Below are 18,088 nucleotides of genomic sequence, written 5' to 3'. Positions count from 1 at the left end.
CGTTCTCCAATTTGTTCTTTTACAGCACAAGTCATTGTACTTCACGCTCCTTTGTCACAATGGATCAGCACCTGCTTTATATGGCCTCCCGAAGATCCATAAACCTAACATGCCGTTGAGATCGATAGTAGATTGTACGCGCTCACCCTTATGTCGTCTTTCGGGCTACCTGCGCAAAGTTTTTGTGCCACTCGTCGGTAAGGGGCCGGCGTTTCCAAGTAACTCTTTCGATTTTATTTAAAAGCTGCCTGAAGTCAGAGTGGAAAGCGATGAAATAATGGTGTCCTTCAATATCAAGTCACGGTTTCCCAGTGTCCCAGTGGATTTGACGGTGAAGGTTTGCCAATCAGCGCTGCAGGATGGCGACGGGCTGTGTGAAAGAATGCCTATCGATGCTCCGGATCTTTGAAGCTGCTGCAGTTCTGTCTGCAGAACACCTATTTCATCATCCGGGGAACATTCTATCAACAGTTTCATGGCACTGCCATGGGTGCATCGATTTCGGTCACTACTGCTAACCTGACAATGGAGGCCTTGGAAAACCGCTCACTGCATTGACGATTGATTTTGTATAATTAAGAAGACCTTTTTACTGCTTCCACAGATAATTTGAACATCGTGAAAGATACCATTCAGTTCACCGTTGAGGGGAATGTTTCTGGCCGTCTTCCATTTCTGAACGCTTTGGTTGAGCGACGTGGTGACCGGATTTTATTCAAGGTGTGCAAGAACACCACACACGTAAGCCAGTTCCTACATTTTAATTCAGTTCATACGGCTTGCCACAAGCGCTCTGTCGTCGCTTCCCTCAACAGACGTGCAGAAAGAATTTGCTCGAGACCTGAAAATAAGGCCTCTCACCTACGCCAAGTGCGCCGCGAGCTCAACGACTGCGTCTACCCCAAGCACTTCGTGGACGCCGTAACCCAGCGGTCATCGAGCCCATTTGAACCCGTTGTTCCGCCTTGCCAGAGCTGCCATTTTATGGGCCTGGTGTGAGTGAGCCTTTGGCGCGGGTTCTTCGCACATATGATGTGCAAGTGGCTCACGTTCCAGCTTGCAACCTTCGTCACCAGTTGGCGACCGTCAAAGATAGGATTGATAGAGAAATGTTTCCCGGCATTATCAATGAAATCCCCTGCGCAGGCTGCGATTACTCATATATAGGGGAGAGTGAAAAATTTGGACGGCGATTAAGGGACCACAAGAACAACGTCAGAAACTAAAAGGTCCGTTCAACCGCACTTGCGGAACACATCAGAAGCAAAGCAGCATAAGATCGCTTGGGACGATGCATCAATCATCGGAAAAAAAAGGACAGGTCATCACACCAATATCTGGAATCCCAGATGATTCAAACGTCGAGACATGCACTTAATCGCAATGCCGTTAAACTTCCGCCCACGTACGCAAGATGCCTGGTACAATTAATGCAACGCACTAAAGCTTCGGGCTTTGAACTTTCCATCCAGTAAACATATGGCTTCCGCGTGGAAGTCTGAACGTCTTGTTGTTTTTTGCCAATTGCCTTTTTGGTCGGCGCCTCTTAACCCTTCAAGACAAAAGGGTCGGTCAGCACCGAAACGACGAAGCGCCCTCGCAATGTGCTCGCATACGTGGCGGGCACCAGTGAGGCGCTTGCACGCATCCTGCGCAAGCACATATGTGTGTCGCACAAACCTGCCTCAACTCTCGGCCATTTTCTTCCGCTACCAAAAGGCCGCATCCCCAGAGAAAAAAAAATCCCGTGCTCCGAGTGCCCGGCCTCATATATCCGCAAAGCAAAAAATCTCTGTCAGCGTATATTACAGCACAAAAATGACATCCGGCAAATGAACTCGGAAAGCAACCGCCTCACCGAGCCCTGAGAACGCACCGACTATAAAATCGCCTTTGAGGAGGGGAGCGTCCTTGACGTGGAGAACAAGCCTTTCAAAAGACATCACGTCGAGTAGTGGTTCATCCAGCTGACAGCTGAAGGAATGAATAGGAAACTGGGGATGCAACCCTCCACGTACACAATAGGAATCCGCCACGTTTTGGGAAAGGGGAAGCATAGGCCGCTGCTTGCTACTGCGGGCCTCGAACGTTAGTCGTCCCTGAGGAAGGGACCGAGTTGGTTCCGAAACGTCGGGTTCTAATAAATATTTTAGTTGGTGATAGTGTTTGTCAAACTTTTCAGATGGTTCCTGCATGCACAGATTGGCAATAATGCAGCTCGCCGAGGTATCCGATTGAGGGTACGACAACGGAACAAATACTTGTGATGCACAAAAAAACGGGTCCGCTGTAGTAGAAATGACCTTCGGCAAGATTTGTCTGGCTAGTTGGCTTGAACCTTGTAATGCATGACATGCCATGAGCTGTCACGGCATTAAAGATTCAAGCCAACTGTGGTGTTCGTGAGTTTCGGTTTGAAGTGTGCAGTGCGCGAGTTTCGGTTTCAGCACCGTAAGAACCCACCGCCAGAGGTCCCAGTGGCAGCCCATGCGCCGAGAGCACAGCCTCCTCTCCTGTAAACCTACTCGTGGATCCTCTCTGTGTGTCTCTAATAAAGGAATGCACCAGACGCATGTAACACTGGCGACGATGAAGCACTGAAGAAACGGGTGGAGTCAACTGGCGATAGAATCCTTGCAAGCCTCCATCGAGCCTTTCTCGGGGAAGTCCTGGACATCATGGATCCAACGCCTTGGATTTTACTTCGTGGCAAATTCCATCACAGCCGACGACAAAAAGCAAGCCTTGTTCCTGGCTCCGTGCGGGACGGAAACATTCTAAGCCATCCGCGCACTGGTCGCACCTAAGAGCCCAGGAGAAGTGCCATACGACGAGATCGTCCAAACCTTGGCTGCGACCAATGCCCGTCTCAGCTCTCCTGCCGCTGCAAATTCCAAAGACGGGACCAACATCCAGGCGAGTTCATTTCTGCTTACGTTGCCGCGTTAAAGAAACTCGCCGCGGATTGTAACTTCGGCGTCGGGACATCGCCCTCTGCGGAGCCGACGGAAGCATCACGCTCCCTCTGGATATATATATATATATATATATATATATATATATATATTTTAGTCGATATTTATTGCCTCAGGGCATCAGTAGGATATGAGATGAAGGATGAATGAATGATTAAATGAATGGAAAAAGGTTGGCTGATTTTATGAAGTCCAGAAATGAGCGATTATGATGTCCCCGCGTCCAAGGGACGTATGAGGCAGGATTGGTTGCTGAAAAGCCAGCTATGCTCAGGTGCCGGATTCCTGTTGGCTTGAGTGCTGGGCAGTCCCACAGCAAGTGGTGGATGTCGGCCTCGATATCTTCGTGTTTACAGATCGGGCATTCTGGGCGAGGATATACGTGTTGGAAGTGTGACCACGTCCTAGTGACAGCTGGTGTAAGGGCAACACCAACCCGGATCCTCCTACGCGCAACCTCCTCTGAACGGGTGAGACCGCGGGGAAGGGATATCGCACACGCAGGGATAAGTGCACGTGTGCGGCGCCGGAGGTGCTCCTTTCTTGACAAAAGGAGGGTAGCGTCGTCCACTTCGAGGAGCCGTGGGATTGATGCGTCTTGGTTCACGAGGCGGGTTCCTAAATCAGCTTGACTTTGGGAAGGCAGCAGATCCCGTGGGACCCACTCAATGCGTATTGATTGTGGGATGCGCGCCGCAGGCTGGTGGATGTCTTGGCAAATTTTAGGGCAGCGCCTGACACGTCGGAGCAGACGTACTGCTTGAAGTGCGTCAGTGCGGATGACAACGAGTACTGTAGGGAGCATGATTATGGAAACCATGGAGCAGAGTGCCTCCTGAACTGCCACGAGCTCAGCGCAGAAAGATGTTAGTGGTTCCGAAAGCTGAAACGTAGTTGTCTGATTTAGGCTAGGTCTCCGTGGACAGTAGATTGCCGTATTGGCCTCACAGCCTTGCAGGCTTCCATCAACGTACACTACTATGGAATCTTGGGGCAGGTGAGTATCTTGCTCTTCAAAATTCTGGCGAAGCCACGATGCTGTGTAGGCAGACGTTGGTCTGCGGATGTCCGTTGGCTTGTTGTCTCCTAACTGTACAAATTTCTAGGGAGGGAGAACTGGCGCAGGTGGCTGAAGAATAATATGTGACGTTGCATAAGCCCTCAGTGCTTGCGTGAAATGTGACAAAGTGGCCTTGAGTCGGCGAGCATCACAGCGCTGCTGCACAAGTTCATCGATAGTGTTGAGCTGCGCATTCTCCTGTAACGCTACGACCGGTGTGAGTCGTGGAAGGCATGTTATGGTCCTCATAGCTTCTCTATTGACGGCTTCAAGGCGATCCCGTTGTGCTCTTGTAAGATGCTGGAACTGGGCCTGATAAACAATACGTTGTTGCAGAACCGCCCTGACTAACTGGCGTGCAACAGACGAGCCAGCGCCACCCGTTTTATGTGCAATTCGTCTTATTAAACTCATAGTTTGAAGTGCTTGCTTTTTTGCCTGAGAAAGCCAAGCAGTCGCTGATCCTGATTGGTGAATTGTTAAGCCCAGAATTTTCAGGCTCGAACTTTCTTGTATTGGGGTGGCTGATAGAGAGAGACGGATTGGATCTGAGGTAAGTTTACGGCGTCCCCAGCGCTGGCGACTGACGTGTATGAAGTTTTACACACGAAATCTGAAGGCCAATGAAGGATGCGTAATCAAATGTTACGTCTAATGCTGACTGAAGGGCGGCCTATTGAGTGAGAAGATCATGGCGAGTGCTCCATACCGCGATATCATCTACGTATTTCAAAAACTTGATTTCAGGGATGTAATGTGAGTGCCACGCCAATGGGATGAAAGTAATATTGAACAACGTCGGAGACAATACTGATCCCTGGGGCATGCCACGTAGTCAAACAAATGAACCAACAGTGTCACCGCTGAGGCGTATTGCAAATTTTCTTCCGTCCAAAAATGATGCTACAAAAGTGCGTACTCTCGGAGGGAGATGAAGCATGTCAATGGCATTCAGGATTGCAGCATGACTGATGTTGTCATGCCTTTTCAACGTCCATTGCTAATATGGTGTGTACATTGCGGCTGCGGGCAGATGATAGAACTGCTGATGCCAAGTCAGCTAACCCGTCCTCTGCACCTATGTATGGACGAAATCCAATTTGAGCAGGGTGATAAAAACCGTGCTGTTCAAGCCGCCAAGAAATTCGTGTGGCTAGCATTTTCTCTGCTGCTTGCACAGCATTGATGTTAAGGAGATTGGTCGTAAGTTGGCGAGGTCTGTTGGAGGCTTCCCAGGTTTGGGAATAGAGATCACGACAGCGGTTTTCCAGCTCTCGGGTACGACACCATCAAGCCAAACTTTGTTTATGGTGTCTTTATGTTTATGTCTTTGATTATGTTTCAGCGACCGTTTTGTTGCGGTTTAACAGCGTCTGTTCGCCGAAAGAGAGCATACGTTCCAGAGGGATTTTGACCTCGCCTAGAGGGAGCAAAGCGCTGCTCAGCAGCAACAGAGCATAAAGCTGAAAACAGAAAATCTGGAAGTGTACAAGACAAGCCGGAAGAAAGAAGGTGTAAAGGGAGAGCAGCACACTCCACGCAAGGCGCGCTGCTACAGATGCGATGGCTCGCACGACCCGGGTGAGTGCAAGTTTCACAATGCTGCATGTAATTTTTGCAAAAAAAAGATGGGCACATCGAAAGAGCTTGCATCACAAAGAGAAGGCGCAAAACTGCGACGCATTATGTCGAGCTTATGCCGGCAAGTCCGAATACACGCATGGCACATGCGCTAATGAGGTCAGCACGGGACCTAAATGCAGTCAAGAGCTTGCAAGCATAGCCAAAATTCATGTTACCGCTTCTCGTCAATGGCAAGATGTTGAATTTCGAGGTTGACTCTGGGGCAGCATATTCACTAATCAGCAAGGAAACCTACGAGCCCAATTGGCCCACAAACCCTCCTCTGCTGGTGCAATCAGACTTAAACCTTCACACGTGGTCAGAAGAGCATTTGATTCTCGTTGGCACTACTGAAGTGCAAGTTCGGCACAAGTCAAAAGATTAAGGATTACGTTCTTCCACTGCATGTCATGAAAAGCAACGGTTACAACCTTCTGAGCCATAACTGGTTCAACGCGCTAAACATACGTCTACAAGGCGTAACCCAAATGCAAGAAGCCGCGCGAACCGAAGGCACAGAGCTGTGTCGCCTGCTTGAAAAGCATGAACATATCTGCCGAAGAAATGTTAAGCTACGCGGGACCACCAGTCAACATTGAGTTATACCCAAACAACCACCACGTTTTCGCAAAGCTCGACCGGTTCCCCTGGCCCTTAGACCAGCTGTCAAGGAAGAGTTGAATCGTTTAGCGCAACAAGGCATTTTGCAACCAGATCAACATTCCGACTGGGCGGCCCACTTGGTGCTTGTTCGGAAAAAGTCTGGATTGTTAAGGCTCTGGGCGATTACAGAAGCACTGTAAATGCAGCGTCCGTGAAAAGGCTTATCCGCTTCCAACCACTGAAGAGGTACTGTCCACTTTCAGAAGTGGAACACTGTTCTCAACACCTGATCTGTTTCAAGCTTATGAGCAACTCCCAGTCACGGAAAACACGGCAAAAGTACTGACTGTGAACGCAATGAATCGACTGTACGCGGTCAAAAACTTCCATTCGGAATTTCTGCAGCACCGGCGATTTTCCAGGGAATTATGGAGACAACTCTAGCCGGAATTCAGGGCACCAGCGTGTATCTGGACGACATAATTGTCTGCGGCGAAGCGCCGCAAAAGCACAATGAACGGCTGGACCAAGTACTTTCAAGACTAGACAGTATGGGTCTGTGCCTTCACAAAAACAAATGTCGGTTTGGGGTCAGCAGTGTGGAGTTCCTGGGACACCGCATTGATGAAGAAGGTGTGCATATAGCTGGAGCGAAGGTTAAGGATGCAGCAGCGCCGAAAACTAAAGTCGAGCTCCAAGCATTCTTAGGGCTGCTTGATTTTTACGACCGCTTCCTCAAGGACAAAGCGACAGTGGCCTCACCACTGTTCACCCTTTTGCACAAAGAAACGCAGTGGATATGGAAAAAGGAGCACCAAAAGGCATTCGAAGAGCTGAAGAAGCTAATTCGAGAGACCACAGTGCTTGTTCATTACGACTAACGGAAGCCTCTTCACCCATTGTGTGACGCTTCACGCTACGGAGTAGGCGCCGTGCTGTCACAGACGGATAAGAGCGTTAGAGAAGCGTCCATTGCTTTCGCGTCCCGAAAGCTTGGCAAAGCAGAACTTATGTACAGCTGGATCGAGAGGGATTGGCAGTAATACTCGCTGTCAATCATTTCCAGAAATACCTAACTCGAAGACGTGTGACGATCATCAGAGACCACCAGCCACTACTCAGTATTCTAGGGCCGAAGAAGCCTCTTCCACAAGTCCTATCGTCTCGCATGACGAAATGGTGTCTAAAGCTTTCTGCGTGCAACTACAGCCCTGTATACAGAGAAGGCAGGCGCAATCAGAACGCAGACGCGTTAAGCAGACTGCCTCTATAAGGAGATGCCGACGAGCCATCCCCTCCGAGCGACGTGCTGATGCTGCAATGTTCAATTGATCCCCAACTCTCGCCACAACGCGTCGCAGAGCTAACGCGCGAGGACAAGATTCTGTTAGTTGTTTTCGAGGCAGCCCAGCATGAAAAATTGCAATCATTAAAAGGCGATGACTTCCGACCTTATGTGAAGCTAGCACCCGAGTTGTCTACGCTTCACTAATGCTTACTGAGAGGCACCCGAGTGATAACTCCGCTCGCAACACGCCCCGAGGCTCTCAAGATCATTCACTCAGAGCACAGAGGCATCGTTGCAATGAAAGCCTACACAAAAGGTTACCTTTGGTGGCCAAGTCCGAGCAGGGACATAGAGCAGGCTATTCAGGAGTGTAGATCATGTCAGGAAACCCGAAGGGCACCAGCGAAGGCGCCGCTTCCAGAATGGCCTAGAGCAACGCAGCCATGGGAGACAATCCACATGGATTTTGCAGGACCCGTCGAGGGCCGCCTGTTCTTAGTTGTCGTCGACTCATTTAGCAAATGGCTAGAAGTGCGATAAATGGTTAGCATTCAGTCAAAGCACCTAATCAAGCAGTGCAGAAGCCACTTTGCAACCTTTCGTGCACCTAGAAAATTGTTTATCGACAACGGTCCATCCATAGTCTCAGCAGAAACTGAAGCATTTTTTGCACAAAACGGAGTGAAACATGTCACAAGCGCTCTTTACTATCCTGCCACGAGCGGTCAAGTGGAACGCATGGTCTTCGAACTGAAACAAGCGCTCACAAAAAAGAAAGACAGCCCTGTCACCTGTCGGTTGTTTACGATTTCTGCTAAAGCAGCACACAACAGTGCATGCCAGCACAAAGCAAACAGCCGCTATGATAATGTATGGTCGCGAAATTCCGACCGCATTGACGTGCCTGAAGCCTACAAACTCCCAGCTAACAGAGGAGGAAAGGGATGACGATCAGCGCACTCGTAAAAATCAAATCGTTTACTTCAATACCTTCACAGGCGACCCGTCGTGGATGAAAGGAGCCATCGTGAAGCAGGTTGGGCGTCGGTCTAGGCCTGTCAGCACGGACAGAGGCGTCGTGCGAAGACACAGAAATCACATTCTCACTACGAGGCAGCAGGGAACTAACGACAACGCTTCTACATCAGAGCCGCCAAGCAGTAATCTCCAGTCGTCGCTGCTCCCGCTATTTCTCCCAGACAGCCAGATCAAAGATCAGCAAAAGGCCTCCCCAAGAAGTGCTCCAGATGACCGCGGCACACCTCCGCCACTCCCATCCAGTGATGCTCCGCAAGGACCACCACAGAGGCCGCCGAGGCGTCGTCGTCCCCAGGACAGTTATGAAGATCGGTGGTGACTCTGAGTAAGGAGGGATGTGTGGTGTTCGTGAGCTTCGGTTTGAAGCGTGCAGTGCACGAGTTTCGGTTTCAGCACCGCAAGAACCCACCGCCAGAGATCCCAGTGGCAGTGTATGCGCCGAGAGCACAGCCTCCTCTCCTGTGAACGTACTCGTGTATACTCTCAGTCTGTCTCCAATAAGACGCATATAACACCAACTAACCTGACAACAACCCTTGCTGAAGACAAAATCTATTTTGTTAGTCTTCTCGCGGAGGCTCCGGCCACCCTTTCCTCTATGCCAGCGTGCCCAGGGTGGGGAGTAGGGGGCCTCCATTTCCATTGGACAATTAAAGTTGTCACCCATCCATCCAGTATTCGTATCTTGAAATAACTGATGACGTCATCAATCGCGGATATGTCATGCCTCAAAATTAATACGGCGTCATAAGTGCTGTAGTATATGCCATGCCTTGAAATAATGATGATGTCATCAGTGGTACAGTATGTCGTGCCTTGAAATTACTTGTGACGTCATCAGTAGAGTCTTGTGTGTCGTACCTACGATCAGACATAGGTTCCATTGACGCCAGTGATGTCAATATCGGCTCTGTGTTCGCACAGTGCAAGATTGATTTTTCTGATTGTGTCATCGCCTATACAAGCCTCATGCTTATGACGGTGGATTCCAATTATTCAATGAAAAAGTGTTTCACTATATTCTGAATTCTTACCTAATTCCTCCCATGCCTCTGTGGCCAGCCCTTCGAATTTGTCACGCCACCATGGCGTGACCGTACCTAAAAGACCCTTCAGAACGCCTCCCAAGGGGGGCTCCTAAACTCTAAGAATATGATGTCTACGTCATCTGCTCCACGCAACGCAAGCAGAAATGAGCCGATGCCTTTCTCGCTATCCCCTTCCATCTGATGTCGCGGTCTTTTTAAATTTGGATGCCTCCCAACGTCACTTCGCATTAGCAACGTCCCTTCAGCGCAGACTATGGACTCGTGAATCATTGCTATAATGTATTTCCTGTCGCCCGGACGGCTGCTTCTCAGTCGCGGGCTCTCCGCGGCTAATGTTCTCAATTCGCTATAGACCGTATTTTTTAGCCGATTCCGTGCGCGACCATTTCCTGTCGATTGGCGCGCCGTCCAACATGAGTGTCCTTCAGGACTGCGGGGTCAGGCTATCGCCGCGACCGCGACTGCCCGGTAGTAACGTTTAGCGAACGTTCGGTTGCCAGAGAATGTTGCCAAAAATATTTTCACCACACGGTTGTATTGGAGCAAGCTTATTTGCAGTGTCGAAGAGTTTAAGTCGACTCGTTAATAATTTGATTTAGTTTGACGTTCACGTTAACTGTGTTGGTGCTCAGCACGCAGCCGCGCTATTGAGAACAACTGCCAGCACTGCTCTTGCGTACGACGCGATATAATTTCACTTCCAATGCGCTCTTCTTCTTTCCTGCCAGCCATTTCGATCCTCATCAATTAGGCTGTGCTGTAGGATACCTGCTGGGTGCCAGTAACACCAACCAATTATCGCAGTGTGCTAATCTGAGTCGACAAGCCGCATTAGGACAGTTTTTTTATCGCTGGGAAATTTAACGCCCGTCAAAACGTAGGCGTCTGCATGCCAAGCATGATACAGTTTTTGTTAATCCTGAACGTGCATTGGTCGTACATGCCTAAGGAAGAAACAGCAAAGGAATGCTAGCTGGAGCATGGCAGCTCAGTTTTCATGTGGTATATGGAGTTTAGCGTCCAAAAGTGGCATCGGCTATGAGGTACGCCGTATTGAAGTGCTCCGAAATTTAACGAATATCTGGGGTTCTTTAAGATGCGCTGACATTGCGCACTACACAAGCGCCTTTAACCTCGTCTTCATCGAAGAGCGGACAGAGCTTCCGAAGGTCGAATCTATGTCTTCCGGCTCAGCAGTCAAAAGTCCTAACCACAGAGCCACCGCTGCAGGGCAAAACACCGTTTCTCTATTTCTTTTACGTTTTGAACTAATATTAATACAGTAGAGACTGAATACGAGTATATTCTATTTCGGTGCTTTTGGTGTGTGTGTGAAAGAACTGTTTAGCCGCACGGGCTAGGTCAAATCATGTAATGAAATCGTGTTTATTGCGTCTCAGGCAGATGGTAACAATAAAAAGCTACGACGCTCAATCGTTTAGCACGCCGACTTCTCTCTGAAATCAGGAAATAATTCCGATTGCTTATAACCGGAGTGTAGACAGCGCAAAAAAAGAGGAAAGAACGGGACGTAGGACCCCGTCTTTTTTTATCATTCTGCACTCGTGGATTACCAACTCGCCGTAGAATATGTTATAGTCGGACTTTCACTCCCATTAACGGACGGCAAAGGGAAGCCAAAGACGAACCACTGATGCCCGAAAAGATATGTTTTACCTAAGCAACCTTGAGCATGAAGCTCGCCGATCCGGTTACATCTCATACCATGGAGTCCAATTCGATATTGTACATTTTAATGCGCAAGATCAAAAATGTAAAAAGCAAAATGTGCGCATTTATTACATATGAAGGGCAGCCCCAGAAGCAAAAATGCTACCGCTGCGCATTAACGGCATTTTACAGTTCGCAACCTATATGGCAGACGACATCCGTATATTGCGTCAACGAGGTAACAGTGCGCTTCAAAATGCAGTAGTACTCTCTGGAACAGGAACAAAAATGGGAAGCGAGCCACAATACACACCTACATGCATAAGTGATAAGGTGCGTTAATGACACAATTGATGAGCAATCGCTCACGAACACCCATTCAACGCTGGAGGACCGGACGCTTACGCGCGAACCCACGACAGTTCCACTGCCAGATGGTGGTGTTACCCGAGCTGCTCGCCATGATTAGGCTGGGATAATTGTGGGATTTGAACGGGTGTCGGCGCAGGGGCCGCGGGTACCACGGCAGCGAGGAGTTTGCCCTTTGGTTCTATAGCTTTGCTCAGCATCTGAAATTGTTGCGTGACTTGTGAGCCGATTGTGTGGAGTGAGCGTTCGATGTGTGCTTCTAAAGCTTTGATGTGAGTTCGACTGAGGTTGCAGCTTTCCTCAACTTTGGCAAAACGCGCCTTCCAACCCTTCGCGAGTGAGTCGGTGTCGGACGTTGCTTTGCGTTTTTGTGCGGATCGGTTGGGAGGAGCGATATCCATAGGTACTGATTCATATGATCCCTGCGGATGCGGCGGAGACAGAGTCAGGGTGGTCGTTGGCTTTTCAAGAGCCTCTACTCTGAGCATAAATTGTTGGATGACTGCTGTCAGTTCCATAATCGCTTTGTGTGTGTCTAGACTAGTGGGAGTCCCTTCCTGTGTACTCAACCCCGAACTAATAGCTCTCCACGAATGCGACAAGAACACGAAACTTGCCGGTTACAATACATACCTATCGGAACGAGTAAAACCTCAAACAGCTACTCTCGTCAAACATAATCTCACTGTCCTCCAACACAATTTAGATCCAACTTTCCCCGAATACGTCTTCTTAGAAATATTACCTCGACCCTCGCGTAAACGTTGCACTAGTCTGTTTATAATAAATGTCTACAGCCCTCCCCGAGCACACAAGGATATTTTTGGTCCGCTTTTCCTCAAAGCCCAGCAGCTGGCGCAGGGGCAACCCCTCCTCATTCTCGGTGACTTTAATGCGCATCACCGCGCTTGGGGCTCCACTATGACTCTGGTAAAGGTCGAAGCCTTTGGATTGATGGCATACGCACCAGCTGACCCTTATCACGGACGTGTCCTACCCCACTAGACACGGTACGGGCCTACACCGTGATACAACGCCCGGTCTTGCCTTTACGCCGGAGTTAAACTGAGTTGGTGTCACATTCACGAAAACTTTTGGGAGTGATCGCATCGTACTCGAACTCGTAATGCACGAGCCCACCAGGCAATGTATGCGGCCGGCTCAGGTGATTGACTGGGACTCCTTCCGGACGCACATGAAACAGCAGGAAAACCTCCCGCTATTACTGATATCAGGGCGTGGACGACCAAAATTGTCAAACAAGTGGCTGACGCCACTCAAACCGTCGAGTTAGAGGACAGTATCCCACACTGCGACCGCTACTACGCCCATCTGTGGGAGCGCAAGAAGTCGCTCGAAGCTCTACTTGCCACTGGAAAATGGGACCGCAATATCCGGCGTAGACTGCGCGCGCACATACGAATATCGAGAACTATGCAATAGAACTCACTCGACAGAGCTGGCACAACATATGTGACCAGATGAACAAGCCTCCAAACGCTCGTAAGACGTGGAACTTCTTTCGACATTTACTCGACCCAGCAGGAGGCAAGCTCCAGACACGCCAACAGCTCGAGCGAATCTTCCGCCAGTATCCTGGCACGTCTGATGAGCTCAAACAAGAGATAAATACTTACATCCGCCCTGAACCAACAAACAACCTCCCCTTCTATCAGGGCGCGGACAATCTCTGTCTAGACGCTCCAATCACTTTTGCGGAGGTCCGAGCAGAACTCAATCGCCTCAAGACGACTTCGGCGGCCGGCCCTGACCGCATTTCAAATAAAATGCTTAGAAATCTAAACGATGCATCCATTCATGCTCTTACCGACTATTTTCAAGAACGTTGGGCCAGCGGTACCATCCCTCAAGAGTGGAAATGCGCCAATCTAGTCCTCATCCCCAAGCCGGGCAAACCACCAACCTTGGCCAACCTCCGTCCCATCTCTCTCACGTCCTGCGTTGGGAAGCTGATGGAACACGTTATCCAGACCAGACTCTCACGATACCTTGAAGACAACCATTTTCTACCAGACACAATGTTCGGCTTCCGCCCTCATATAGCGGCCCCGGACATTATGCTTCATCTCCATCATCAGGTAGTCATGAGACGTACACTAGACACCAAAGTCATCGTCGGCCTCAATGTTGCCAAGACATTCGACAACGTCCTCCACGAAGCGAATCTTCAACAACTTCAAGCTCTTGGTGTTGGACATTGCATGTATGCGTACATCCGAAACTTTCTCACCGACCGCACAGTGCTACTTAAAGCCGGCACTGGAGATCCTTCCATCATCTCTCCGCGAAACCGTGGCATGCCGCAAGGCGCCGTACTTTCGCCGATGCTTTTTAACGTCGCACTGATAGGCGTGCCGAAGCTACTGGCCGACATCCTCCACCTGCATCACAGCATTTATGCTGACGACCTCACACTTTGGATCACGCGCGGCAGTGACGACCAGATTGAACAGACTTTACAGACCGCGATCGAACGGATTGAAGATTATCTAAGCACAGTTGGCCTCACTTGCTCGGCGACAAAGTCCGAGTATATCATCATCCCTTCCCCGGAACGACGCTTTTCAAAGATACTTCCTGACATCAACCTCCAGATGCAAGGAAACCCGAATCCTCGAACAGACAACATCAGGATCTTGGGCTTGCATCTACAGACCAACAGCAGCAACAACATCACGATCCAACGCATCGACCAGTCGGTTGTACAGATCGGACGCCTCCTTAAGCGAATCTCCAACAAGCATCATGGCATGCGAGAGTCCAACCTCCTGCGCCTCGTTCAAGCTTTCATCTGCTCTTGCATCACCTACTCTGAACCCTACTTAAGTCTCACTCGCGCCGAAAGCGAACGGCTAGAGGCGTCACTTCGAAAAGCATAAAAGAGGGCCCTAGGTCTTCCCATGTCCACAGCTACCCATAAGCTCATGGCTCTCGGAATCTCCAATACCGTGAGCGAACTGATCGAGGCAACCCTCACCGCCCAGTATGAGCGGCTCTCACTCACACACGCTGGCCGAGTGGTACTGCAGCAATTTGGGATCTCCCCGCCGAGATTGGCCCCAAGTTATGCTGAACTTACACAGGAATATCGCCTATATATCCGCATTCCTCCCATTCCCAAACACATGCACCCGGAACACCACTCCGAGAGACGGGCTGAACGGGCTCGTCAATTCGAGAAACGCTTCAGCGGACGTCCGGACGTCACGTATAGGGACGCCTCTTACCATCCATCGAGGCCAGCGATGGTGGCGGTAGCTCTCGCCCCTCACAGGAGCTGATACACAGCCTGCAGCATTCGCAATGCAGAGACAGTCACCGCAGCTGAAGAGGTTGCCATTGCGCTAGCGCTAGCCCACCCTAATACCAAAGTCGTCACCAGTGACTCTCAACAGGCTATTCGCAATTACGATGCTGGCCGTATCTCTTGCCAGGCGTTACACATTCTACGTTCTACAGCACCCTCTTCCACATGTCGCTTACTTCCTTGGGCTCCAGCCCACGAGTCGCTCAGCGGCAACGCCCAGGCACACACTCTCGCTCGAGATCTCAGCTGCCGAGCCGAGAGTATGATCAGCCACCCTGCTTTCGCTGACACTAATATCTCACGCGCTTCTCTACGCACCACTTACACGGACATACTCCAGCACTACCGACTCCAAAGGTGCACATATCTTCCGACACACCACGATCTAACAAGACGCGAGGCCGTCCAATGGCGCAAACTGCAAACTGGCAGCTTCCCACACTCCCTCTTATACAGCAGGATCTTTCCGAATCAGATAACCCCCATGTGTAAACACTGCTCAACTCCGGCCACACTCATACACATGGTGTGGACTTGTACACATTACAACACAGCAAACTCAAACACCCCAGAGACGTGGGAGTCTCTCCTGTGTACGTCCGAGCCAGCAGACCAACACTGCCTTATGCAGCGCGCGGTGGAGGCCGCGGCATCCCAAAGAATCCCCGCCGACCTCCTCTAAGTCAGCGCAACCGGTCCTTTGACTGGTCGCCTGTTTTTGGGCGCAATAAAGAAGTTCACCACCACCACCACCACCCATTCAACGCGAGGCGCTTGTGCGACTCGCAGTCCCCTGGCAGCATGCGCCCGACAGATGTCGCCTGGTGTCAAGAGTAGGAATGAGCTAGCTGCCTGCGAGGGAGTGCAAAAATTATGACAAAAAACTTCATCGCCACTTTTACCCAGCATGCTTATTGCCGCAAGTGCTTGCCATTTATTTCAGTCATCTTGGCTCCCAAAGTTGCGAATACTTTACGCTTGCCTGTGTGCAGTCACGCCATACATCCGAAACTGATTTCGTTACTAACGGCATCTATGTACATCATCCGGGAGGATATTTTTGCAGATCCTGCACGCGCAATCACGTTACACAAAAGTGACGTATTGCTACGTCACTTCTGTTTATCTGCCGCCGTTTTTCTTTTTGTCTTTTTTTTTTCTACTTTGGTAGCGAGAAAAGCGCTTGACTGTCGGAACGAGGCTTCGAGCTGGAGAAGGGTTTTTTGTATTTTTCCCATTAAAAGGCTCGAGAGGAGGGCGGGCTAGACAAAGTAGACAGCGCGGTTTCAAACGAGTCACGGCTTGGAGCTGCCCCCGGCGAAGCAGTGCACGCACGCTTGCTTCCTTTCTTCTCCCCCCCCCCTAGCTGTGAGTTATGGTCTGGTTTGGCCTGAGCGTCAGCGGAGGCAGTGCTGGATTTGCTGTGCGTGTGTACTTGGCTCAATCGGCCGTCTTGCACCAAAATTTACGCCTCAATTATGTGAAACAAGTATGTATATATATATATATATATATATATATATATATATATATATATATATATATATATATATATAGGGGCTTGCGAAACTCGATGAAGTCGTGAGCTATGCTATGTAGGGCCACCCAAGATAGACAGGTCACGGCAGAGAGTTCTGACAAAATGTGATTCACTGGAGAAGGTAATGGCAACACACTCCAGTATTTATTGCCAAGCAAACCCTATGGCCAATCACAATACCATTAATGATATGGCGCCGGACGATAAGCCCCCCAGGTTGGAAGGCGTCCCGCATGTTACTGGGGATGAACAAAGGGCGATTCCTAGTAGCCCCAGGACGAATGAAGCGGCTGGGCTAAAGCCAAAAGGACGCTCAGTTGTGGATGTGTCGGGAAGCGACCGGAAAGTCCGATGTTGCAAGGGGATATATCACATAGCAACATGGAATGTAAGATCTATGACGCAAGGTGAACTGGATGTCTCAAGCGAGAAATGGACAGATTGAACATTGATATCTTAGGTATCAGCGAGCTCAAGAGGACCGGAATGGGAGAATTTAACTCCGGCGACCATTATGTCTTTTATTGTGGGCACGAATCCAAGAGAAGGAATGGGGTAGCTCTCAAAGTAAACAGAAGAATGGGCAAAGCAGTGCTAGGGTACAACCCAAAAACGACCGAATGATTTCACTTCGGATCCAAGGTCACCCTTTCAACATAACAGTTACCCAAGTCTATGCACCGACCACTACTGGTGAAGAAGCTGACGTTGAGAGATTTTATGCGGACCTACAATGCCTTTTAGACCGCACCCCATCATCAGACGTTGTTTTTCTCATAGGAGACAGGAATGCTAAGGTCGGGAGTGGAGAAATATCCAGAATTATAGGCAACTTCGGTCTTGGCGAGCCAAACGAAGCTGGGTAGAGGCTAGTAGAGTTTTATCAAGAAAACAACCTGACCATAGCGAATACTCATTTTCAACAGCACGAGAGGCGCCTGTACACATGGACTTCGTCGGACGGTCTGTACAGGAATAAGATCGATTATATTCTTTGCCGGCAGAGATGGAGAAGCGCTATACAAGCAGTAAAAACAAGGCCTGGGGCCGATTGTGGCACCGATCATCAGCTTCTTGATGCCAAAATTAAGCTTCGATTGAGGAAAACGTAGAAAACTAGAAGGCCTTTCAGGTATGATCTGGATCAAATTCCATTAGAATATGCTGTGGAATTGAGGAATCGATTTCAAGAATTACATCTAAAATACAGAGAGCCCGAAGAGATGTGGACTGATGTTCGTGATATAATACAAGAAGTTGCTACTAAGGTAGTTCCAAAGCAAAAGAAATGCAAGAAAGCAAATTGGTTATCTGAAGACGCTTTCCAAATAGCTGAGGGAAGGAGGATGGCCAAAAGTTATGGGGGAATGAGAAAGATACAAGGTTCTCAATGCGGATTTTCAGAAAATAGCAAGGAGAGATAAGAATGCCTTCCTGAACATACAGTGCCAAGCAGTAGAAATCAACAGCCACTTAAGCAACACAAGGGCTCTGTATAAGACAATCAAAGATATCAAAGGAAGCTTCTGTGCTAAGCTGGGTGT

General features: G+C 49.5%; 1 pseudogene; it reads left to right on the top strand.

The window, feature by feature from the left end:
• The first annotated feature begins 13,429 nt into the window (after nt 1–13,429).
• On the top strand, nt 13,430–15,686 carry LOC146187265 (uncharacterized; annotated as a pseudogene).
• Nucleotides 15,687–18,088: the final 2,402 nt, after the last annotated feature.

The sequence above is a fragment of the Amblyomma maculatum genome, chromosome 6 (genome assembly GCF_055883805.1).
Source record: "Amblyomma maculatum isolate TAMU_Amacu chromosome 6, ASM5588380v1, whole genome shotgun sequence".
Classification (NCBI taxonomy): Eukaryota; Metazoa; Arthropoda; class Arachnida; order Ixodida; family Ixodidae; genus Amblyomma; species Amblyomma maculatum.
Note: the sequence above shows the minus strand (reverse complement) of the source record. Positions and strands in the feature narration are given on the sequence as shown.